General features: G+C 37.3%; 1 pseudogene; it reads left to right on the plus strand.

Moving 5' to 3' along the window:
• Positions 1–23,195: 23,195 nt before the first annotated feature.
• Positions 23,196–23,387, plus strand: LOC142168598 (small nucleolar RNA U3; annotated as a pseudogene).
• Positions 23,388–26,669: the final 3,282 nt, after the last annotated feature.

The following is a 26,669-nucleotide window of genomic DNA, read 5'->3' on the forward strand; positions in this document are numbered from 1 at the left end:
TGGCAATTAGCTAGGTTCAGTTCCTTCATCATTGGTGAGCCACAAAAGTTGCAATTGTGATCCCTCCCCATAAGAGCTTCTTTGAAAGCCCAAGCACCACTCGTCCAATTGAAATGGTACAAAGGGAGAAACCTTTGCCCATAAATGGATATGAATTCTAGTGCTGCTAGAGTGCTTTGTTCATTACAAGGACTCCTGGTGTCCCTGGCCCTCCAAGAAACTTATGAGGACTAAGAAAAACAGCATCAAAGCCATCTATTTCTCCTGATCTCATCTCTATTTTTGCATATGGACCACTGCAAGATGAAAAACAAATGAAAAAGAATACCCAAAATTGGGAACATGTTAGAATAATAAATAGGATTTAGCTGATTAAACTTCTGCTAAACTTTGTCTGGGCGAAAGGATGTTAGAGTGATGATATGGTCCAACAAATACTACCCATCTCTCTTTTGTTTCATTCCAGAAGCATTTTGTGAGTACTTTTTCCCTTAGGATTGAAGGGACTGAAATGCCCATGACTTCTTGGAGCCTTTTAATGGCTGCAGTAGAACCAGAACCTCAGAATAAGGTAGCATCTTCTTCGCCTCATGTTTAACCCAAAAATAGATTTCTCGGTTAAATTCAATATCAAAAAGAAATCGGATTACTGATAACCAAAATTTACTTCACTTTCCCAATAATTTGAAATATAAAGCAAGTAATGGAAATAATTGGCAAGGAAAGAAAATACGAAATAAATTTATAAGCATTCCCAGAATTGCGGTTGGAACCTTGTGAATAAAGTAAAGAATGACTGCATAAATTTCAATAAAACCCCCAGATGATCTTACAAATAAGGGCTAAGTCCATATATAGGAGTAGACAAATATAACGATTTTCTTTCTTAATTCGGGGTTGTTAATGGCATTAATTGTATTGATTATCCGTTACCATATATAATTGTAATGGAAGTATTTATGGCTGAGGATTTCCCGTAACTGTGATTATATGTCGATTATCCTTCCTTACTTATGATAAGTTCGTGCATCTTCCCTTCTTAATGCTCTTTATCCATTTCGCTCCTATTTCTCCTTTTACAGCTGTTAGGTCCGGTTCCTTTCTCAGAGTAACCCCGAGGGTGTTCCTCCCATGCCTTCTTGAATTCTTTAATTCGTCTAATTAGGAATGCCACCTGTCGCTATATTGATGGTCCATGTGCCATGCCTTGTCACAGTCACGACCCAAAATCCCACTACAGGTGTCGTGATGTCACTTAGTCTCTAAGACTAGGTAAGCCGATTACAATTGCATTTCGAGCCTTTTTTTTCTTAAACATATAATATAATACAAGTGTCGAAACCAAAAGCGGAAACAAATATAAAAACCTCCCAAGGCTGTTAATACCGAGTCACAAACTCTAACTGAATACATGCAATGATCTTAAGGATCGAGTATACAATACTGTTCGAATAAGAGTTCACAGTACAATAAAAATGGAAAGGCTCCAAGGGACTTCGACGGCCAAGCAGATCTACCTTAAATCCTTGCGATCACACTCTAACCTTTGTCTGAATCCGATATCTCCAATACCTAGCTCTGCACTAAAAAGTACAGAAGTGTAGTATGAGTACATCACAGTCGGTACCCAGTAAGTATCAAGACTAACCTCGGTGGAGTAGTGACGAGGTACAGTCAAGACATTCACTATTCAAATACTTATGCAATATAGTATATAAAAATAATAGAAAGACAAATTGCAGTTATAGCAACAATAATCAACTAGTGATATAAACAGCAAGGCAACAATAACACCAAAAATATTGCTCAAGCGAATAATGAACGTAAGTACAATCAATTAATCAAGTCCTTTAAATATAAATCTTTCACATATAAGTTCTTCAAATAAAAATCTTTCGAATATAATTCTTTCAAATAAAAGTCACTCTGAAACACCTCATTTCATAATCATAAAACACGGGTCTCAGCCCACTTTCATATTTTCACGGCACCTCGTACCCATATCTGTATTACAACCGCACGTACAACTCACATACTAAAATATTAATGTATATAAGATCCACATGATCAATTTATTTTCAATAAAGTAAGTTTACAATTTTTAAACCAAGTAAGAAATCAACAAAGAAATGAGTTTATTTTTGAACTCGTTTGGGTGAAGAAAATAACATTTTAATTAAAATGAAGCATTCGATAGCTACTGATTTGGATGTAAAATTTATTAAATTAAAACATAATAGAAATTTCTTTTATTCAAAATAACTCAAATCTCGAAAGCTAGGAAAAACCAAAAACACAAATCCTCAGAGTCTTGTACAAAGAGAAAAAGCCAACACAATACAACAATGAATACAAAACACATAATAAAATCAATTAATACATCACAGAAGAACACAAAAATTTACACATCACGGAAAAATAAAATAACCAAAGGCAAGTACAACCATAGAGAAATGTCAACAAAGGGTACTCCCGAGGTACCGCCTCGTAATCCCAAATCATAAATTAATTTTAACAAAGGGCACTTCCGAGGTACCGCCTCGTAGTCCCAAATCATAAATAAATTTCAATCTTTCCTTATATCACCGCAAGAGCCTTCATATTTAGGTTTTAAAAATTATTTTTTTCGAAATAGCATCCCGCGTTTTAGCCACCTTTATCACATCGCATGGCTTCTAGTAGTTCTCCTACTTGCCACGCGTATCAAGCCCCCCTTATCTCACCGCATGCGTTTTAACATCCAGACCTTATACCACTGCATGCGTATCAATATCACAATATATCACAATTCGCACCTCAAGTGCCCGATTATCACAACATAACACAACTTATACCTCAAGTGCTCAAATATCACAACATATTATAAATTGCACCTCAAGTGCTCCAATATCACCACATATCACAAATTGCACCTCAAGTGCTCAAATATTACAACATATCACAAATTGCACATCAAGTGCTCATTATCAAAACATATCACAAATTGCACCTCAAGTGCTCAAATATTACAACTTACCACAGAAATCAACAATACATTATTTTCCACAATAAGGAGCCCATGACTCGACCATAATGTGCACAAATTCTTAACAAGATATCCGGGAGTGAACAGCTCAACAAAATAATATTTCACAATTTAACACTTTGCCTCAAATATGATTTACGACCTTTATAACTCAATACCAATTTCAACAACATGAACTGGAAAGTAATTCATCAAGGAACAACACCTTCTTTAATCCAAATTTTTGGCAAATAGATTAATACCTCCTTTTAAATTTATTTAATAAATTATTTTCAAATGCATAATCCATAATGAAATTATCTCCAAGAAATATCAGCTCAACAAAAATACGGGATTCACATAACAATCAAGGTGGCAATCACACCAAATTATCATATAAAAACAAATTCAACAAACAAGGATTTACTATGTTCAAATAATTTTCCAATTTAACACATAGGGGCGTCTATGAATTTCAACCAATGTAATTTCCACATATAAACCAAGTACGTACTCGTCACCTCGTGTACATGGTTTTCAATTACACAATTTTCACATAAGACTCAATGCTTAAGGAGTAATTTCCCCCACTCAAGGTTAGGCAAGATACTTACTTCAAACCGTGAAATTCTTTACTCCGTTGTGCCCTTGCCTCGCGAATTGGCCTCTGAAAGCCTCGTATCTAGTCAAAATTAATTAGACTCAGTCAATACAAATTATTGGAATCAATTCCATATGAAAATACTAATTTTCCAACAAAATTTGAAATTTAACTAAAAAATCGCCCGTGGGCCCCACATCTCGAAACCTGACAAAAGCTACAAAATATGAATGCCCATTCAACCACGAGTCTAACCATATAAATTTTACCAAATTCCGACATCAACTTGACCCTCAAATCTTCAAATTAAACCAAGAGGATTTTCATAATTTTCCAATTTAAATCACCAATTAAATGTTAAAAACAATCATGGATTCGGGTAATTTGACCAATATTGAGTTAAGAACACTTACCCTGATGTTTTCCTTGAAAATCTCCCGAAAATCGCCTAAACAATCGCTTCAATCCGAGCTCCATAGCTCCAAATATGTTAAAATGGCCGAAACCTCGAAATATAGCTCATGTCCAGGCATTTACTCTTCGCGATAGCGAAACACAAAATTTTCCAGCTCAAAATTTACTCTTCGCGATCGCGGAAAACCAATCGCGATCGCGAAGAACAAACTCCCCAACTCTTCCCGATAACCTTTAATATAATGGTCATAACATCTTGTACAAAACTCCAAATGATAAATAATTTGATTTTTTAAAAAGTAGACATAAAGTGCTACAACTTTTATGTTTTGCTCACCTCCCAATTCCTTATAGATTTCGAGATATAAGCTTCCAAAGTTAGCCCTGTGCAGCAACAATTTCTTTTTCGCGATTTCCAAACTCTTTCCACACAACCTCTAGTGTAATGGTCATATTGTTTTGTACAAAACTCAAAATGTCAAAATGTTTAAATTTTTGAAAACTAGATACAAAGGAGTACAACTTTTATTTTTGGATAATCTCCAAATTCCTTATAGATTGCCAAATATAAGCTTCCAAAGTCAGGTCAGTACAACAGAATTTTCCTCTACGCGATCGCGAAAAGGCTTCTGCGATCGCGATTTCACAATCTCAAAACAACAAAATTGCTCTTCGCGATCGCGACCGTTTGTCCGCGATCTCGATGCATACCTCTGTGGCAAAAAACCAGCAACTAAAAATGGCCTAGAAATGGTCCGAAACCACCCCGAAACTAATCCGAGCCCCTCGGGACCCCGTACGAACATACCAACAAGTCCCAAAACATATTACGGACCTACTCGAGGCCTCAAATCATATATAACAACATCGAAACGACGAATCGCTTCTCAGTTCAAACTTAATGAAACTAAGAAATTCTAACCTTTACATTCGATGCCGAAACCTATCAAATAAAGTCTGATTGACCTCAAATTTTGCACACAAGTCATAAATAACATAACATACCTATTCCAATTTCCAGAATCGGATTCTGACCCAGATATCAAAAAGTCAACTCCCTGGTCAAACTTCCAAACCTTCAATTTTCTTATTTTGTTCATTGCAAGCCAAATTTAACTACGGACTTCAAAATAAATACCCAAATACACTTCTAAGTTCGAAATCACTATACGAAGCTATTGGAATCATCGAAATTCCATTCCGGAGTCGTTTACTCAACAGTCAAACTCAGGTCAACTCTTTTTCTTTAACCTTCAAAAATATGAATTGTTCTTTCAATTAAATCCTGAATTATCCGAAAACCAAACTCGATCACACACGCAAGTCATAATACATATCAAAAAGCTTCTCGTGACCTTACGTCGCCGAACGAGATGCTAATTCTTAAAACGACAAGTCGGGTCGTTATATTTTTCTCCTCTTAAACATACATTCGTCCTTGAATGTACCAAGAATTATTCTGAGGACATTCAATTACTGAGTGTATTCTTATACACATACTCGCGGGTGATTCTACGTCATCGTAAGTTTAACATGGATCCGACGACGCCATCTCAATTGAAGATTATTTTTTTCATCCATACTTATAAATTTTAAAACCAAATTTCTTGCACTCCAAACATTTTTAAAAGGTTCGATTTCCATATCAACACACGGTATTAGTCTCGATCGGCCTACACTCGCACATATCATACGTATGACCATAACTACATCTCTGATCATAATAGTTGTTCTTAATCAATTACATCATCTTCAATTAACCTCATGTTGACTAAAATCTCATTTCAAATCATCACCTTACTAACAATGAGACACGAGGCATACAGACCTCATAATTATCTACCCAAATGAACGAGTCACATTTAACGCCACCTGAGCACTCACCTCGTAGGCTAAAACTCAATAATTACAGCACGAATATGGCTAAATATACACATAAACACATAAATAAATTATCAAATAAGCCTAACAGGCATGACTCCCTATTAATACTATAGTAAAAATTAAATTTCACAAAAGGAGAATTTAAAACACATGAATTTAACCACAAAGATCTCATCCTGATATAACTTCCATCGTGGCACGTAGCCCGGGTTAAACATATCAAATCACATTAAACCGCGAGGATCCCATCCTAAATTCTGAATCACAAGTACTTTGCATATTGTGCCAACTATGGCTGTCCAACAGGACGGGACATGACGAGACGGGACAAAATTAACGGGCCGGGACGACATTTAGCCGGGACGGTGGCAGGACAGGACGAAACGGGACGGGACAAAACAGTAGACCCATCCCATCCCGCTAACAAACGCGACGGGACGGGCGGTAGGCCCATCCTATCCCGCTACCGCCCGTCCTGTCCCGCTAACAAACGGGACGGGACGGGTTCGCATGCCTTAAGTGTCATTTTAAAATAAATAAATTATTTAAGCATTGAGTTTGGCAACGGTTATTCTTTTGACAATGACTAAGTTTTTAAAGTTTGCAACAACTAGTTTTTTAACTTATTTAATAAAATTAAAAATTAAATGAAAATTAGGAAACTAAGTAAAGAATTATAAAATATTAAAACAAAAGACTTGTAATGAAAAATTCTAGTAATTATAAATTTTTAATAGAGTTATAATTTATTTAATATAATTTCAAGTCATTAAGTAACTAAGTAAGAGTGTAAGACAATTCATAAAAACAATTCAAACGCTTAGAGCCTTTTATTTTATTAATAGAACTTTTAAATCTCACATACAAATATAATTCTTTTGAAGAGCACCTAATCTACACAGCCACCTCCTAGGTAGGGTCCTCCGCTAATGAATGTCTATGATCTCCGATTTGAAATCTTGCCGCGCTAAAAGCACTCTCTGATGCTACTGATGATGCCTGAATAGAAAGGATATCTCAGGCCATTATTGAAAGTGTTGGAAAAGTATTGCCACGCTCCCTCTACCATGCTAAAAGTTGTTCGTTGCCTTCTTCGTCTTTAATACTTTTCAATCCTTGATTAAGATAAGAATCAAGTTCATCATCAATAGAGGAATCAAAACATGTTATATTATCCATATCTTCCCATAGAACTTCTACTCTAGACTTAGAAGTAGAAGTAGCAGTTTCACCACCTGTTGTTTCCATAGATTTATATTTATCAAACATTGATCTAATATAAGAGTATATGTTAGCTTGGAAGTCTTCGAGAGATGGTTGTTCATTTTCTTGAATTGCTAAATTCTCATAAATGTTACGAACAAGTATGGGTTAAGTATAGTAGAAATTAAATAAACTTGGGGAATAGGGAAAAAATACTTTTTAAATTTTACAATCATTTCATTAATGGCCGGGGCATTAGTTGGATTAGTTTTATACTTACCAAATACAACAGAAATTCCACAAATATACCATAATATTTGTGTAACAGTAGGATAATATATACTAGCAAATTATTTTGTAGCATAATAATTTTTTTCTAAAATTTAGTAAGCAATTGGAGCCGTTGCCCAACGGCTAGAATTAAAAAAAAAAAAAGGACACGGGATAAGCGGTACGAGACGAGACGGGATGAGACGGGACGGGACGGGACAAAACGTGACGGGACAAATGAGACGAAATGGCCATCCCGTGTCCCGTTTAACATGGGCCCATCCCGTTTAGAATTAAGTGGGACGAGACGGGACGCGGGACGGGACGTCCCGTCCCGTTGGACAGCCTTAGTGCCAACTGAAGTTTTCCATTTTTTTTCTCTTCTTTTTAATAAATTCCGTGAAACAATTTCACAACACATAATGAACCCCCATACCGGTAGGGCATAAAATTCATAAAATTGTAATCAATTATCTCGAAATTACATCAAAACCCACTGTAGCGAGTAATAGAAAGTCACTTTTAGCCTTATAGCTCTCAATGGTGATCAAAACAGAATGATAGACACTGCTATCGCCATAGAATCTCCCAACAGGTGTAGACACAAAAGTAGATTACAGAATTACAAAGCTCGCCTATAAGTGGAGCATGCTAGGAGGACTCACCTCGATACACATAACCCGATCAAACTAAAGAAAATATTCCTTTTTAACAAATCAAGATCATACCAGTAACAACAACATCTAGTGTATCGACATCAACCAATTCATAGCAATTATATCAATGGGCTGGGCCTCTCCCTGTAGGGCGCCCTCTACCCGCCTATCCTCCACCCCTAACTGGCTGTGTACGTGGAGTATTAACTGGAATAAAGCCTGTAGCCTGAGTGTTCTGATGAAATCCACCCCTCCCAAGTCTGGGACAATCTCTCATGATGTAACTAGTATCACCACACACATAACAACCCCTATGAGGGTGCGACTGCTCGTACTGAGTTTGTGCTGGATAACTGAAATAACCACTGTAAGAACCTCGTGCCGGGGGTGCACTAAAAGTATTAACTGGGGTACTACGAGTACTCTGAATTGTGCACTGGGATGACCGATTGCCCGAGCCTTCGCCATGATGAGTCATAGCCGCAGAGTACAATCCACTAAATCCTCCAGAGTTCCGAGACCTTTTGGCCTCCTTAGACTCCTTCTACTCACTTCGAACACGTTCTAACATCTTGGAAATCTCTATTACTTGCTGAAATGGAATGTCAGTCTACAACTCTCGAGCCATACATATTTTAAAATCATAATCGAGCCCTTCAATGAATTTGTGGACTTGCTATCTAACTGTAGAAACCAAGATAGGTGCATGACGGGCAAACTCACTGAACCTGATAGCATATTCTAACACCGTCATGGTGCCCTAACGCAACTGTTCAAACTATGCGCGCCACACATCCCGGAGAGTCTGGGGGAACAAACTCTTTCAAAAACATCTCCGAAAATTGATCCCAAGTTGATGGTATTGCATCGAATGGTCTACCATCTTCATAAACTTACCACTATTGATACGCTGCTCCTGACCGCTGAAATATAGTAAAGGCAACTCCGCTCACTTCCACAATGCCCATGGTGCGGAGAATACAGTGATATTTTATATTGTTAGAAATCCCCGGGCATCCTCGGTAGCTATGCCACTGAAGGTAGGTGGACTATACCTCTTAAATCTCTCAAGTCTCTTTTGTTCTTCTTCTGATGCCTCTGGCCTGAACTCTGTCTGAACCGAAATAACATGATGTAGTGGTATTATACCCGGAACCTGACCAATGTAAACATGCTGCTCTGGAGTACGAGTGGTAGGAGTCTAAACTCCTTCCCCAATCTTCGAAATATTTGGTGAAACAGAGATCAATCCTGCCTGAGTCAATGTACCAAACATGTTCAGGAACTGTGCTAAAGTCTCCTGAAGTCTGAGGGTAACAACAGGTGTCTCTGGTACTTGTCTTCCAACAGGAGCTACTGGCGGTTCCTCAACTGCTGCTTTGACAGGTGCTCTAGCTGTGGCACGGGCCCTTCCTCGGCCTCTACTTCGGGCCCAGCCTCTTGCGGCCCTACCAGAATATGTGGGTGTCTGCTCAGCTAACCCGGTAGTGCGTTTCCTCACCATTTGTGAGAGAATAGAGATACAAAGGCTCAAAATCCAAAATCAACAAATTCCGCATGACATGAATGAAAGAAGTGGAAATTTCCTAACAGTTCTGTAGCCTCTCGAAGATAAGTACAGATGACTCCGTACCGATCCGCAGGACTCTACTAGACTCGCTTGTGACTCGTATAACCTATGAACCTAGAGCTCTGATATTAACTTGTCATGACCCAAAATCCCACCACAGGCGTCGTAATGGCACTTAGTCTCTAAGACTAGGTAAGCCAATTACAATTACATTTCGAGCCCCTTTTTTTTAAAAACATATAATTTAATACAAGTGTCGAAACCAAAAGCGAAAACAATTATAAAAACCTCCCAAGACTGGTAATACTGAGTCATGAACTCGAACTGAATACATGCAGTGATCTCAAGGATAGAGTATACGATACTGTTCGGATAAACGTTGACAGTACAATAAAAATGGAAATACTCCAAGGGACTTCGACGACCAAACAACTCTAGCTTAAATCCTTGCGATCACACTCTAACCTCTGTCCGAATCCGATATCTCCAATACCTAGCTCTGCACACAAATGTGCAGAAGTGTAGTATGAGTACACCACAATCAGTACCCAGTAAGTATAAAGACTAACTTCGGTGGAGTAGTGACGAGGTACATTCGAGACACTCACTAGTCAAATAACCTGTGCAATATAGCATATAAAAATAATAGAAAAAAAATAGCATTTATAGAAACAATAATCAACTAGTGATATAAACAGCAAGGCAACAAGAACACCATAAATATTGCTCAAGCAAATAATGAATGCAGGCACAACCAATTAATCAAGTCCTTTAAATATAAATCTTTCATATATAAGTTCTTCAAATAAAAATCTTACGAATATAATTCTTTCAAATAAAAGTCACTCTGAAACACCTCATTTCATAATCATAAAACACGGGTCTCAGCCCACTTTCATATTTTTACGGCACCTCGTACCCATATCTGTATTACAACTGTACGTACAACTCACATACTAAAATATCAATGTATATAAGATCCACATGATCAATTTATTTTCAATAAAGTAAGTTTATAATTTTTAAACCAAGTAAGAAATCAACAAAGAAGTGAGTTTATTTTTGAACTCGTTTGGGTGAAGAAAATAACATTTCAATTAAAATGAAGCATTCGATAGCTACTGATTTGGATGTAAAATTTATTAAATTAAAACATAATAGAATTTATTTTTATTCAAAATAACTCAAACCTCGAAAGCTAGGAAAAACCAGAAACACAAATCCTCAGAGTCTTGTACAAAGAGCAAAAGCCAACACAATACAACAATGAATACAAAACACATAATAAAATCAATTAATACATCACAGAAGAACACAAGAATTTACACATCACGGAAAAACAAAATAACCAAAGGCAAGTACAACCATAGAGAAATATCAACAAAGGGCACTCCCGAGGTACCGCCTCGTAGTTCCAAATCATAAATTAATTTTAACAAAGGGCACTTCCGAGGTACCGCCTCGTAGTCCCAAATCATAAATAAATTTCAATCTTTCCTTATATCACCGCGGGAGCCTTCACATTTAGTTTTTAAAAATTATTTTTTTCGAAATAGCATCCCGCGTTTCAGCCACCTTTATCACACCGCATGGCTTCTAGTAGTTCTCCTTCTAGCTACGTGTATCAAGCCCCCTTATCTCACCGCATGCGTTTCAACACCCAGACCTTATACCACCGCATGCGCATCAATATTACAATATATCACAATTCGCACCTCAAGTGTCCGATTATCACAACATAACACAACTTGCACCTCAAGTGCTCAAATATCACAACATATTATAAATTTCACTTCAAGTGCTCCAATATCACCACATATCACAAATTGCACCTCAAGTGCTCAAATATTACAACATATCACAAATTGCACATCAAGTGCTCAAATATCAAAACATATCACAAATTGCACCTCAAGTGCTCAAATATTACAACTTGCCATAGAAATCAACAATACATTATTTTCCACAATAAGGAGCCCATGACTCGACCATAATGTGCACAAAATCTTAACAAGATATCCGAGAGTGAACAACTCACCAAAATAATACTTTACAATTTAACACTTTGCCTCAATATGATTTATGACCTTTATAACTCAATACCAATTTCAACAACATGAACTGGAAAGTAATTCATCAAGGAACAACGCCTTCTTTAATCCAAAATTTTGGCAAAATAGATTAATGCCTCCTTTTAAATTTATTTAATAAATTATTTACAAATGAATAATCCATAATGAAATTATCTCCAGAAAATATCAACTCAACAAAAACACGGGATTCACGTAACAATCAAGGTGGAAATCACACCAAATTATCATTTGAAAACAAATTCTACAAACACGGATTTACTATGTTCCAATATTTTCCAATTTAATACATAAGGGCATCTACGAATTTCAACCAATGTAATTTGCACAGATAAACCAAGTACGTACTCGTCACCTCACATACATGATTTTCAATTACACAATTTCCATATAAGACTCAATGCCTATGGAGTAATTTCCCCCACTCAAGGTTAGGCAAGATACTTACCTCAAACCGTGAAATTCTTTACTCTGCTGTGCCTTTGCCTTGTGAATTGGCCTCCGAAAGCCTCGTATCTAGTCACAATTAATTCGATTCAGTCAATACAAATTATTGGAATTAATTCCATATGAAAATACTAATTTTCCAACAAAATCCAAAATTTAACTAAAAAATCGCTCATGGAGACCGTGTCTCGAAACCCGACAAAAGTTACAAAATATGAACGCCCATTCAACCACGAGTCAAACCATATAAAGTTTACAGAATTCCGACATCAACTCGACTTTCAAATCTTCAAATTAAACCAAGAGGGTTTTCATAATTTTTCAATTTAAATCATCAATTAAATGTAAAAAAAAATCATGAATTCGGGTAATTTGACCCATATTGAGTTAAGAACACTTACCCCGATGTTTTCCTTAAAAATCTCTCGAAAATCATCTAAATAATCGCTTCAATCCGAGCTCCCTCCAAATATGTTAAAATGGCTGAAACCTCGAAATATAGCTCCTGTCCAATTATTTATTCTTCGTGATCACGGAAAATGCTTCGCGAAGCACAAATTTTTCCAGCTCAAAATTTACTCTTCGCGATCGCGGAAAACCAATCGCGATCGCGAAGCACAAACTCCCCAACTCTTCTAGACAACCTCTAGTATAATGGTCATAACGTCTTGTACAAAACTTCAAATGAAAAATTATTTGACTTTTTGAAAACAATACATCAAGGGCTACAACTTTCATGTTTTGCTCATCTCCCAATTCCTTATAGATTTCGAGTTATAAGCTTCCAAAGTCAGCCTTGTGCAGCAACAATTTCTTCTTCGCGATTTCCAAACTCTTCCCAGATAGCCTCTAGTATAGTGGTCATAACTTTTTGTACAAAACTAAAAATGTCAAAAGATAATTTTCTGAAAACTAGACACAAAGGGTTACAACTTTTATTTTTGGATCATCTCCAAATTCCTTATAGATTGCAAGATATAAGCTTCCAAAGTCAGGTCAGTACAACAAAATATTCCTCTACGCGATCGCGAAAAGGCTTCCGCGATCGGGATTCACAGTGTCCAAACAACAAAATTGCTCTTCGCGATCGTGACCGTTTGTCCGCGATCTCGATGCATACCTCTGTGGCAAAAACCAGCAACTAAAAATGGCCTAGAAATGGTCCGAAACCACCCCGAAACTAATCCGAGCCCCTCGGGACCCCGTCCGAACATACCAACAAGTCCCAAAACATATTACGGACCTACTCGAGGCCTCAAATCATATATAACAACATCGAAACGACGAATCGCATCTCAGTTCAAACTTAATGAAACTAAGAAATTCCAACCTTTACATTCGATGCCGAAACTTATCAAATCAAGTCCGATTGACCTCAAATTTTGCACACAAGTCATAAATGACATAATAGACCTATTCCAATTTCCAGAATCGGATTCTGGCCCCGATATCAAAAAGTCAACTCCCATGTCAAACTTCTGAACCTTCAATTTCTTATTTTGGCCATTTCAAGCCAAATTCAACTACGGACTTCAAAATAAATACCCAGACACACTTCTAAGTCCGAAATCACCATACAAAGCTATTGGAATCATCGAAATTCCTTTCCGGAGTCGTTTGGTCAAAATTCAAACTCCGATCAACTCTTTTTGTTTAAGCTTCAAAAATATGAATTGTTCTTTCAATTAAATCTCGAATCATCCGAAAACCAAACTCGACCACACACGCAAGTCATAATACACATCACAAAGCTGATCGTGACCTTAAGTCGCTGAACGAAACTCTAATTCTTAAAATGATAAGTCGGGTCGTTACATTCTCCCCCTCTTATACTTACGTTCGTCCTCTAACGTACCAAGAATTATTCTATGGACATTCAATTATTGAGTGTATTCTTACACACATACTCGCAAGTGATTCTTCGTCACTGTAAATTTAACATGGATCCGACAACGCCATCTCAATTGAAGATTATTTCTTTCATCCATACTTATAAATTTTAAAATCAAATTTCTTACACTCCAAACATTTTAAAAAGGTCCGATTTTCATATCAACACATGGTATTAGTCTCAATCGTCCTACACTCGTACACATCATACGTATGCCCATAATCACATCTCTGATCATAATAGCTGTTCTTAATCAATTACAACATCGTCAATTAACCTCATGTTTACTAAAATCTCATTTTAAACCTTCACCTTACTAACAATGAGACACGAGGCATGAAGACCTCATCATTATCTACCCGAATTAACAAGTCACATTTAACGCCACCTGGGCACTTGTTGATACCCAATTTTGCCCTCATATTTTTTTAAATATATATATGCTTTCAAAATATTATTTTTCATTATTATTTAATTTACAAGATTTACACGAGCACTTTTTATAATTTTCCATAATTTTAGAGCTTTTAAATTAATTGTTTCTTGCATTAAATTACATAAAAATTCAATAATTATCCCTTTAAATTTAAGATAATTATTTACTTAAAATTCTTTAATAATTGTTATTGGGATTGGATAGTTGGAAGTTGGCTTACCTAGCGGGTTGGGTTAGGTGCCATCACGACTAGTTGGATTTTGGGTCGTGACAAGGTGGTATCAGAGCTCTAGGTTCATAGGTTCTATAAGTCATGAGCAAGTGTCTAGTAGAGTCTTGCGGATCGGTATGATGACTTCCATACTTATCTTCGAGAGGCTACAGGGGCATTTAGGATATATATTTCCCATTTATCTTTCCTTATCGTGCGAGATTGATTCAGCTTGAGATATAAACTTTTTGAATTCCTTCCATGTATCTGTATGCGCACATGAGCGCTCGGTATCAGCTGTGCATCGCCAGTCTAGAGGACTTGAGGCCAGGTTTAGACCGCAGCTTAGGCTCGGTAGCTTCAGTTGTAACCTGTACATTTGGACTCTTATGTCCGGTAATATCCCTATGGGGGGAGTTGTGGCTCGATGAGCGACATAATGGCTTTGTGATGAGTATGATGTAAATGCGCGATGTGTTAAGACGATTTGAATTTGACGAGAAGTGTTTCCTTGAAATGTAAAGGAAAGGCCATTGGGTGCTTGATTTTCGAATTGATGTGACGTACAGTCTCCAGTATGAATGTTTTGAAGGATCTTTCACTTTGTTAAATTTTGGGATAAAACTAAATTCTCACATCTGGTTAATGAGTTTGGACTCATATAGACTAAGTGATTGCATAGTAATTGTGAATGCGAAGGGGTATAACAAGATACCAGATTGAGGCTAAGCAGGTGGATCATCCCCTGCGGAGTAATCTACGCAGGTGTATTCCTTATGATGTGAGTAGAGAGTTTCTTTTCTGCCAGTGGGGCGTATGTGTGGAGAGTTGAATTTGAATCTGGATGAGAAAGTTGACTTGTGTGTTAAGAGAATGAATACGAGTTTAGCGGATGATTGAGGTATTTTTATGGTTGGCATTGTATGAACTTGAGAAGAAGTTTCGTTGGACTAACTGTGGCATTATGGCAGTAAGAGAGTATTGGTATTGTGAGTTATGGAATATTTTAATCTATGGCTTTGAGCCAAGTGGGGGAGTCTGCTATTGACAATTTGATTTCATGGTTAGGTGTTAAATTTTAATTTTGGTCTGAGGCATACTTGTGGGTTAGCTATGACTTGCAGAAGTTGAGATCGAGGATGACTCGAATAAGGAAATTCCTGGTTAAGGATTATATTTCACGTATGAGTTAATGAAATTCGCGGGATGAGTGAGTTGTTATTGGTGAATGATGTAGGGCGCACGGAGTATGAATTTGATATGTGGTGTTAAAGTAGAGTTACTTCTTTGAGTGTTGTGGTGCTAATGGGGCACGTGTCTTTTGGCCCATTTGGGTGGTGCAATTAGATTTGAGCAAAGTGGGTGACTTCCGAGAAAAAATAATTCAGTGGGTTTGAGAATTATATATAGCAAGTGAGAATGTTTCCGGACTTGGGTATGGATAAAAATCCAAGATTTGCGTTTGATGGTTCCTGGACTTGCGGAAATTCTATATGACTATGGATTCTACATTTTTGTATAAGGAAGGTAAGAAGAACAATTTTAAATTCACATAAGGTATTCTTAGAGTGAGTGTTATAGTTGTAGTATTTTTGAAGGTGCTTAAGAAGAATACAGTTGCTTATGGGCCGTAGGGCATTGTGGTTCTATGCTAAGGTTTGTAGGGTAAGTTGTGGTTAAAGATCATAGTATTTTAGCAAGAAGAAGTATCAATATGAAGACAAATGCGGAAGGGACTTGGAGAAATAGGACAACTTGGTAGTAAGTTGGATTAGTATGGTAATGGATATGATCGGTTCTTTGAGTGCTTATGATGTGGGGGTTTTTTCTACAGGTGCTTTGTGGCAATACACCTGGACTTGGCGACCTGCATGGCTTGGTCGAGTTAGAGGAACTTAGTTTTAAGGGCTTGATTACCTGCAAATGGATTTCAAGGTATTCTTGATGGTCTCTACCGGTGTGGAGAACGTGTTGTGGTGAATTGTGATTTCCTCCTGGAATGAAGCAAGAGAAAGGTTTCTAACTAAAATGGTATGTAAATTATTGGTGACTCAAAGTTGATAATAAGATTCTTGTGTTGTTCACATGATGGCAAGATAGATGTTATGTGTTGTGCGGAAGTTAGATTTACATGTATAAGGTGGCAGTTCAATCTTGAAGGAAGGTATCGAAGTTTGGGCAGAATGGTCATGAATTCTTAGACAACATGGGCGGTTCCAAATGACTAGATGAATACGATTACTACTAGGTGTATGAGAAGGGTGCGTATTTCAGAAGTCGCATTATATTTTGACTTACGGATGTATAAATTATATCGCGGTACTCACACGGTTGTTAGAATGTGTTATGATTCAGTCATTATGGATTTTTGGAAGAATTTTTATCTATTTGTGGGTAACCGAGTTGATTGGGGGTCCATAGGTAGGCCCAACTAAGATGTGTATTCTACACCGAGCCGGAATGGTTGGCTCTATACTGCTATTATTGAGGGATGTTTCATTTGGTTGATGTGAACTTATTCGTGTTCTCAAATGATCTGTGAGTTATTCCTTTATGCTACGAGGAGTTTTGATTCATTGGTTATGTGCACAGATGGTGCGGTTCTATTTGAGCTTTATAGCGGAATTTGAGTGTGATGAGTAATTGGGTATTGCATGATCAATAGCGTAATGGTTATGTCCTTTCAGGTTTTTGTATGGTATTTTTATCATTTGCCTCTCCGTCGTTATTAAATTGGAGCACAGTGGCTCGGAGTATATAATATGAAACTCGTATTAGAATCGGGTGATGGTTCTATGGTGTATGATGAATTTTCAGCGTTTCGTTGTGGAGGTACTTGTTAATCTGGCGGGGCAGTTCTCTCATTTGAGTCATTTTCCATGACTGGGTACATTTGAATGTTGTGTATTAGTGCACGGATGGAACGAGTTGTGGCTCCGAGTTATATTGGTGTGGTATGTCTGTGGAATAGTTGTGTTTTATAATATAAGGTCATTGGACCTAGAATGGGTACTATCATGCTTGATTATGGTATATTCAAGAGGGTTATGGTTTTGGTTTGGGCGAGAGAGATCCATGGCTAGTTGGTCTGATGAGTGGTTATGAGTTTTTGATTGTTTCTTTCGTCATTGGCAGTATATGAAGGTTTTGGAACGAGGTTTGGCTTGATATGAGGTTTTATACTAGTACTTGGTTGGCTTGGAGAAATTACTATGATCAGGAATGGTGCTACGAGCATGCGAGTTGTGTAATATTCTGTGTGATTATATATGTGGTTATAGTTATAGCTCGATGCAGCTTATTCAGACTTTTATAGTGTGTAAATGTAAGATTCGTGTCTTGAAAGAAATTTTAAAGGTTGGAAATTAAACTCCAAGGTTTATGGGCTAAGGTTAAATGAATGATTTTCAGTTGCATTGTGTAGTCAAGCCTATGTAGGATAGGAGGACGTGGGTTAACCCCCGGGTACGTGTGTGGTAAGATGGAACAGTGATTTGATGTCTTGGAAACAACTCTTGGCACGTTCGAGGACGAACGTATGTTTAAGTGGGGGAGAATGTAACGATCCGGCCGGTCGTTTTGAGTATTACAACCTTGCTTCCCCCTTTACTACTCAAATTGTACTTTACAGTTGTTGTGTGAATTGCCGGGGTAATTGGTTTGGGTCCGGTGAGGTTTTATAATTAATTGGAACACTTAGTTCCAAGGTTTAAAGCTTAAGTTAAAATAGTGACCGGATGTCGACTTATGTGTAAACGACCTCGGAATTTAATTCTGATGATTCCAATAGCTCCGTATGGTGATTTTGGACTTAGGAGCATGTCCGAAAAATTATTTGGAGGTCCGTAGTGGAATTAGGCTTGAAATGCCAAAAGTTGAATTTTTGGGAAGTTTGACCGGGGAGTTGACTTTTTGATATCGAGGTCAAAATCCGATTCTGGAAATTAGAATAGCCCCGTTATGTCGTTTATGACCTATGTGCAAAATTTGAGGTCAATCGGACGTGAGTTGATAGGTTCCGGAGTCGTTTGTAGAAACTAGAAATTTCAAAGTTCATTAGGCTTGAATTGGGGTGTAATTCATGGTTTTTGCGTTATTTGAGGTGATTTGAGGGTTCGACTAAGTCCGTATGATGTTTTAGGACTTGTTGGTATATTTGGTTAAGATCTCGATGGGCTCGGGTGAGATTTGGATGGTTATCGGATCATTTTTGGCCTTGGTGAGATTGCTGATATATGTCGCTGCATTTTTCGGATTTTCTCTTTCGCGTTCGCGAGTGGGACCTCGCATTCGCGAAGTGGAATTTCAGGCAGGCAGGATTTACTCTTCGTGTTCGCAAGGAGGGGTCTCGGGTTCGCGAAGAGAACCTGGGTTGTGCATCACGTTCGCGTATGGGGTATAGCGTTCGCGAAGGGAAACATAGTGGTCATGGGTTTTTGCCTTCGCGTTCGCGAAGGGGAGATCACGTTCGCGAAGAAGGGCTCCGTTAAGCATCGCGTTCGCGAGCAGTGTCTCGCGTTCGCAAAGAGCAAATGTTGGGAAGCACATTTTGTGCTTCGCGAACGCGAGGGACCTGTCGCGTTCGCGAAGAAGAGAGGTTTGGACAGAAAGTTTAAGTTCAGAAAATGGGTCTTCGACCCATTTTTCATTTTTAACGATTTTGAGCTCGGATTGAGGCGATTTTAGGAGATTTTCAGAGGAAACAACGGGATAAGTGTTCTTAACTCAATATTGGTTAAATTACCCGAATCCATGGTTGTTTTTAGCACTTAATTGGTGAATTAAGTTGGAAAATTTTGTGAAAACCTTCTTGGTTTAATTTGGAGATTTGAAGGTCGAGTTGATGTCGGATTTGAGTAAAATTTATATGGTTGGACTCGTGGTTGAATGGGCGTTAATATGTTTTTAACTTTCATCGGATTTCGAGACGTGGGACCCCACAGGTGATTTTTGGGGAGTAATTTCGGATTTTTGTGGAAGTATTAGTATTATGATATGGAATTAATTCCTATAAAATTTGTGGGCTGAATCAAATTAATTGTGACTAGATTCGAGCCATTTGGAAGTTGATACACACAGAGTGGAATTTGCTGGAGCATTGTTTAGCTTGCTCGACATTAGATTTGGCTTGTTCGAGGTAAGTAACTCTTCTAATCTTGGAGTTGAGGGTATGAACCCTGAATATATGTATTTTTTGTGAATTGTTGGGAGGTGACTATAGAAATTGTGACATAATTTTTTCTGTGGAATTTTATAGTTAAATAATCTTGGCATTTTCCATGCTATTTTATGTGTTAAAGAAATTGAGCTGAAAAGCGTATTAAAAATCATGTTGAGGCTATGTGACAGTATTATTGGGACCCACAGAGGTCATATTGCTGTGAATTATTGTGTTAAATTGAAAATTCATACTCAGTCGTATTCATTTCATTGAATATCATAACTCAATTTTATGACTCTATTTTGATGCATATAAATGTTTTGGGTCGAATGTCCTGTTTTACTTAAATACCCGAGTGGCTTGAGAGGTTTATGACTGAGTGAGGCCGAGGGCCTGATTTATGTTGCATATTTATGGTATCGGCCTGCACGCCGCAGCATGTTGCATGTTTATGGGATCGGGCTGCACGTCGTAGCATGTTTAATATCGGCCGGGGACCTGATTGTGAGGATGAGTGTGGATCGGGGCTGCCCGCTGCCGCATACTTTATTATTATGGCACGTGAGTTGTCCATACAGCACGTGAGTTATCCGTACAGATAATAGCGCTTGGGCTGAAGGAGCCCCTCCAGAGTCTGTACACACCCCTAGTGAGCGCAGGTACCTACTGAGTGCGAGTGCTGAGTGACTGGGAGGCATGAAAGATTGTGAGGTATGCCAGAGTGGCAAGAGTGATTGTGAGGTATGCCCGAGTGGCACGAGTGACTGTGAGGTTTTTCCCGAGGGGCTGTATATGGGTGATGTTTTGCCCGAGGGGTTGTTTATGAGTTTATCATTGAGTTGCATTGCATTGGCATGCACACATGACATACATGCATAGAGATGTATTTCCTCGTGCTGTACTGCATCACATCATTCATGATATTTCACACATTGTTGACAGATGGGCATAGTGATGCCTTTGTTTTTACACGGGCTATCCGGAAGGAAAATGAAACATCTTATTTATTATTGACAAGATTTTGGGAGAAATTTACTGTTTTTAAACTATTCATATTTTTGGCAATTCCAGCAAATGATTTGGCTTTTCACTAAGGTATTTGAAAGGAAGAACTATAATTTTTGAAATCATTATTTGGCTGAGTATTTTATTCCTGAGTTACTTCTGGTATTATTTGCTTTATGTTGTTATAGATTGTTGTGGACTATTGGTTTTGGACCCGACTTGGTGGAAGCTCATCACTACTTTCAACCTACGACTAGGTTTTTTACTTACTCAATACATGGAGTCGGTTGTACTTATACTACACTTCTGCACACTGCGTGCAGATGTTGGTTGTTGTTGTTGCTGTGCTCGATGGTTGTGGGACTTGAAGATGTACATGCATACCTATTGTAGCTGCCTTTGTTCAGGGTAGCCTTAGATTTATAAAAGCCCTGTTTATATATTATTCAAACAGACTATGTATTTATTTCATTACCGCTTTGTATACTCTATTCTTAGAAGCTCATGATTTGTACTACCAGTTCTTGGGGAATGTATAAGGTTAAGATAATTATTTTCTTAAATTTCTTTAATAATTGTTATTGGGATTGGATAGTTGAAAGTTGGCTTACCTAGCGGGTTCGGTTAGATTCCATCACGACTAGTTGGATTTTGGGTCGTGACAGAGGCGGTACCTCGGGAGATCTCCTTGCACCTTTATTTTTGGGACTACGAGACGGTATCTCGGGAGATCCCCTACTATTTATCCTTGTGTTCTGCGTGCTACTTTGATATGTTCTCTTTGTTTAAATTCTAGTCTCTTATTATATTGTTATACTCTCCTGCTTATTTATTATATACCAGTAGGGCCTTGACCTGACCTCGTCACTACTCGGCAAAGTTTAGGCTTGGCACTTACTGGGTACCATTGTGGTGTACTCACGCCCTTTTCTGCACATATTTTTCATGTGCAGATCCAGGTTTCTTTTACCAGCCTCGTCCTTAGTTGCAGTCGCTACTATTTTCGGAGAACTTCAAGGTACATCTGCCCGCGCCCGCAGATCCTCGGAGTCCCCCTCTATCCCCCTATGTTGATTCTTCTCTTATTTCTATAGACACTGATGTATAGAACAGTTAGAACTTCGTAGAAGCTTGTGACTTATGGTGTTACGGGTCTTGGGAGTGTTTTGTATATTTTGAGAGTTGATTATTGTATATGCCGAGCGGCATCTCAATTGCTTATTAAAAATATTTGTTAATGTTAGCTTTTAATTTTTATGTTTTTCATTTCTTTTCCGCAAGTGTTAGGCTTAGCTAGTCGTAGAGACTAGGTGCCGTCACGACGATTCCCGGAGGGAGAGTTTGGGTCGTGACACAAACTAATTTTTCTTTTTCAACAATGAATAGAATTTAACACTTTTTTTTCGATGACATTGATATAAATCTTCCCAGAGCTGCTATTCTGCCTTGTTTAACCCAAAAATAGATTTCTCAGTGAAAGTCAATATCAAGAAGAAACCGGGTTACATATAATGAAGATTTGCGTCACTTTCCCAATAATTTGAAGAATAAAGAAAGTAATGGAAATAATTGTCAAGGAAAGAAAATACGAAATAAATTGATAATCACTCCCATAATTGCGATTAGAACCTTGTGAATAAAGTTAAGAAAATTTCAAATAAAATAAAAATATGATCTTACAAATGAGGACTAAGTCCTTATATAGGAGATCATCTTGATTTTTTTATTTTAAATTTATACAATCATTCTTTACTTTATTCACAAGGTTTTAACCGCAATTCTGAGAGTGATTATCAATTTATTTCGTATTTTCTTTCCTTGACAATTATTTCCATTACTTGATTTATTTTTCAAATTATTGGGAAAGTGAAGTAAATCTTGGTTATCAGTAACCCAATTTCTTCTTGATACTGACTTTGACCAAGAAATCTATTTTTGGGTAAAACAAATTTGTTCCGTTACCGGGAATCGACCCCATGTCAAAATACAAAATAAATTGATAATCACTCCCAGAATTGCAGTTAGAACCTTGTGAATAAAGTAAAGAATGATTGCATAAATTTCAATAAAAATCAGATGGCACTACAAATGAGGTCTAAGTCCTTATATAGGAAGATCATCTAGGTTTTTTATTTGAAACTTTTTGCAATCATTCTTTACTTTATTCACAAGGTTCTAACCGCAATTCTGGGAGTGATTATCAATTTATTTCGTATTTTCTTTCCTTGCCAATTATCTCCATTACTTGGTTTATTCTTCAAATTATTGGGAAAGTAAAGTAAATCTTGGTTATCAGTAACCCAATTTCTTCTTGATATTGATTTTAATCGAGAAATCTATTTTTGGGTTAAAATAATTTAGGCTCGTACCACTATATCCTTGAGTTCTAAGGAGACAGGAAACCAAGTCTGGTTGATGAAGCATAGTTATGAGACTAGAGCGTGGTTAATAGCCCCTTTGGTCTCTAGCGGCCATGGAGCCATAGAGGATCATTCCCAGCTCTGTTCGCAGGCCTAGGATGGGCTCATAGTTGTCTGACATACTCCACATCTTTTTTCTTTAGTCCGACGTGAATGTCATTGGAAACCAGATTTCCCAATTTTGATTCCTGGTGCCAACCAAAGAATCACTTCTTACCATGCTGGCTTCTCTTTCATTTATACCTATCCTTTCACTTTAGGGTTTAAACCTCCCATTGACCCAGTGATCATTGAGTTCTGTCGCAATTCTAATGTTTGCCTTGGTCAAATCGGTCCCATCGTGTGAAGGGCAGTTGCTTGCCTTCGCTCTTTGTCGGATTTGGTTTCCGCTCCTTTTACCTTTCGTTACTTACTTCACCTTTATTCTCCAAAGATGTTTCATAAAGGTGTCTTTTCTCTTGTGGCTAGAAGTAAAAGGGTTTTAGTCAGCCCCGAGGATGACCGTGATTATGGCTAGTACGCCCGATTTGTTGTTGTGTACTCCTATTGGTAGAAAAAAGGCATGACACGTGGACTATCATCAAGGTGACTGTAACGACCCGACTTGTCGTTTTAAGAATTAACGTCTCGTTCAGCGACTTAAGATCACTAGTAGCTTTGTGATGTGAATTATGAGTTACGTGTGTGGTCGAGTATGGTTTTCGGATGATTCGGGATTTAATTGAAAGAACAATTCTTATTTTTGAAGCTTAAACAAAAAGAGTTGACTAGAGTTTGACTTTAGAGTAAACGACTCCGGAATGGAATTTCGATGATTCTAATAGCTCTGTATGGTGATTTCGGACTTAGGAGTGTGTCTAGGTATTTATTTTGAAGTCCGTAGTTGAATTTGACTTGAAATGGCGAAAATAAGAAATTGAAGATTTGGAAGTTTGACCGGGGAGTTGACTTTTTGATATTGGGGTCGGAATCCGATTATGGAAATTGGAATAGGTCTGTTATATCATTTATGACTTGTGTGCAAAATTTGAGGTCAATCCGATTCTGGAAATTGGAGTTTTGTACAAAAAGTTATGACCATTATACTAGAGACTGTCTCGGAAGAGTTTGGAAATCACAAAGAAGAGTTTGAGCTGGAAAATTTTGTGCTTCGTGATCGCGAAGCATTTTCCGCGATCACGAAGAGTAAATGCCTCGACAGAAGCTATATTTCGAGGTTTCGGCCATTTTAACATATTTGGAGCTATGGATCTCGGATTGAAGCGATTTTTGAGGCGATTTTCGGGAGATTTTTAAGGGAAACATCGGGGTAAATGTTCTTAACTCAATATTGGTCAAAATACTCGAATTCATGGTTGTTTTTAACATTTAATTGGTGATTTAAATTGGAAAATTATGAAAGCCTTCTTGGTTTAATTTGAAGATTTGAGGGTCGAGTTGATGTCGTAATTTGGTAAACTTTATATGGTTGGACTCGTGGTTGAATGGGCATTCATATCATGTTCCGAGATGTGGGCCTCACGGCCGATTTTTGAGTTAAATTTTGGATTTTCTTGGAAAATTAGTATTTTCATATGGAATTAATTCCGATAATTTGTATTGACTGAATCGAATTAATTGTGACTAGATACGAGGCTTTCGGAGGCCAATTCGTGAGGCAAAGGCACAGCGGAGTAAAGAATTTTACGGTTTGAGATAAGTATCTTACCTAACCTTGAGTGGGGGAAATTATCCCTTAGGCATTGAGTCTTATGTGGAAATTGTGTAATTGAAAACTATGTACGCAAGGTGACGAGTACGTACTTGGTTTATATGTGCAAATTCAAATGATTGAAATTCGTAGACGCCCTTATGTATTAAATTGGAACATAGTAAATCCATGATTGTTGAATTTGTTTTTATATGATAATTTGGTGTGATTGCCACCTTGATTTTTATGTGAATCCCGTGTTTTTGTTGAGTTGATATTTCCTGGAGATAATTTCATTATGGATTATTCATTTATAAATAATTTATTAAATAAATTTAAAAGGAGGCATTAGTATATTTGCCAAAAATTTGGATTAAAGAAGGCGTTGTTCCTTGATGAATTACTTTCCAGTTTATGTTGTTGAAATTGGTATTGAGTTATAAAGGTCATAAATTATATTGAGGCAAAGTGTTAAATTGTGAAATATTATTTTGTTGAGTTGTTCACTCCCGGATATCTTGTTAAGATTTTGTGCACATTATGATCGAGCCATGGGCTCCTTATTGTGGAAAATAATGTATTGTTGATTTCTGTGGCAAGTTGTAATATTTGAGCACTTGAGGTGAAATTTGTGATATATTTTGATATTTGAACACTTGATGTGTAATTTATCATATGTTGTAATATTTGAGCACTTGAGGTGCAATTTGTGATATGTGGTGATATTTGAGCACTTGAGGTGAAATTTATAATATGTTGTGATATTTGAGTACTTGAAGTGCAAGTTGTGTTATGATGTGATAATCGGGCACTTGAGGTGCGAATTGTGATATATTGTGATATTGATACGCATGCGGTGGTATAAGGTCTGGGTGTTGAAACGCATGCGGTGAGATAAGGGGGGCTTGATATGCGTGGCTAGTAGGGGAACTACTAGAAGCCATGCGGTGTGATAAGGGTGGCTAAAACGCGGGATGCTATTTCGGAAAAAATGATTTTTAAAACTAAATGTGAAGGCTCCTGCGGTGATATAAGAAAATATTAAAATTTATTTATGATTTGGGACTATGAGGCGGTACCTCGGGAATGGCCTTTGTTGCAATTTATTTATGATTTGGGACCATGAGGCAGTACCTCGAGAGTGCCCTTTGTTGATATTTCTCTATGATTGTACTTGCCTTTGGTTATTTTGTTTTTACGTGCTGTGTAAATTCGTGTGTTCTTCCGTGATGTATTAATTGATTTTATTATGTGTTTTGTATTCTTTGTTGTATTGTGTTGGCTTTGTCTCTTTGTACAAGACTCTGAGAATTTGTGTGTCTGGCTTTTACTGGTTTTCAAGGTTTGAGTTGTTTTGAATAAAAGAAATTGCTATTATATTTTAATTTAATAAATTTTACATCCAAATTATTAGCTATCGGATGCCTCATTTTAATTGAAATGTTATTTTCTTTACCCAAATGAGTTAAAAAATAAACTCATTTCTTTGTTGATTTCTTACTTGGTTTAAAAATTATAAACTTACTTTATTGAAAATGAACTGATCATGTGGATCTTATATACATAGATATTTTAGTACGTGAGTTGTACGTGCGGTTGTAATAGAAAGTGGGCTGAGACCCGTATTTTATGATTATAAAATGAGGTGTCACAGAGTGACTTTTATTTGAAAGAATTATATTCGAAAGATTTTTATTTGAAGAACTTATATGTGAA

Source organism: Nicotiana tabacum, chromosome 13, assembly GCF_000715075.1.
Source record: "Nicotiana tabacum cultivar K326 chromosome 13, ASM71507v2, whole genome shotgun sequence".
NCBI classification, from domain to species: Eukaryota; Viridiplantae; Streptophyta; class Magnoliopsida; order Solanales; family Solanaceae; genus Nicotiana; species Nicotiana tabacum.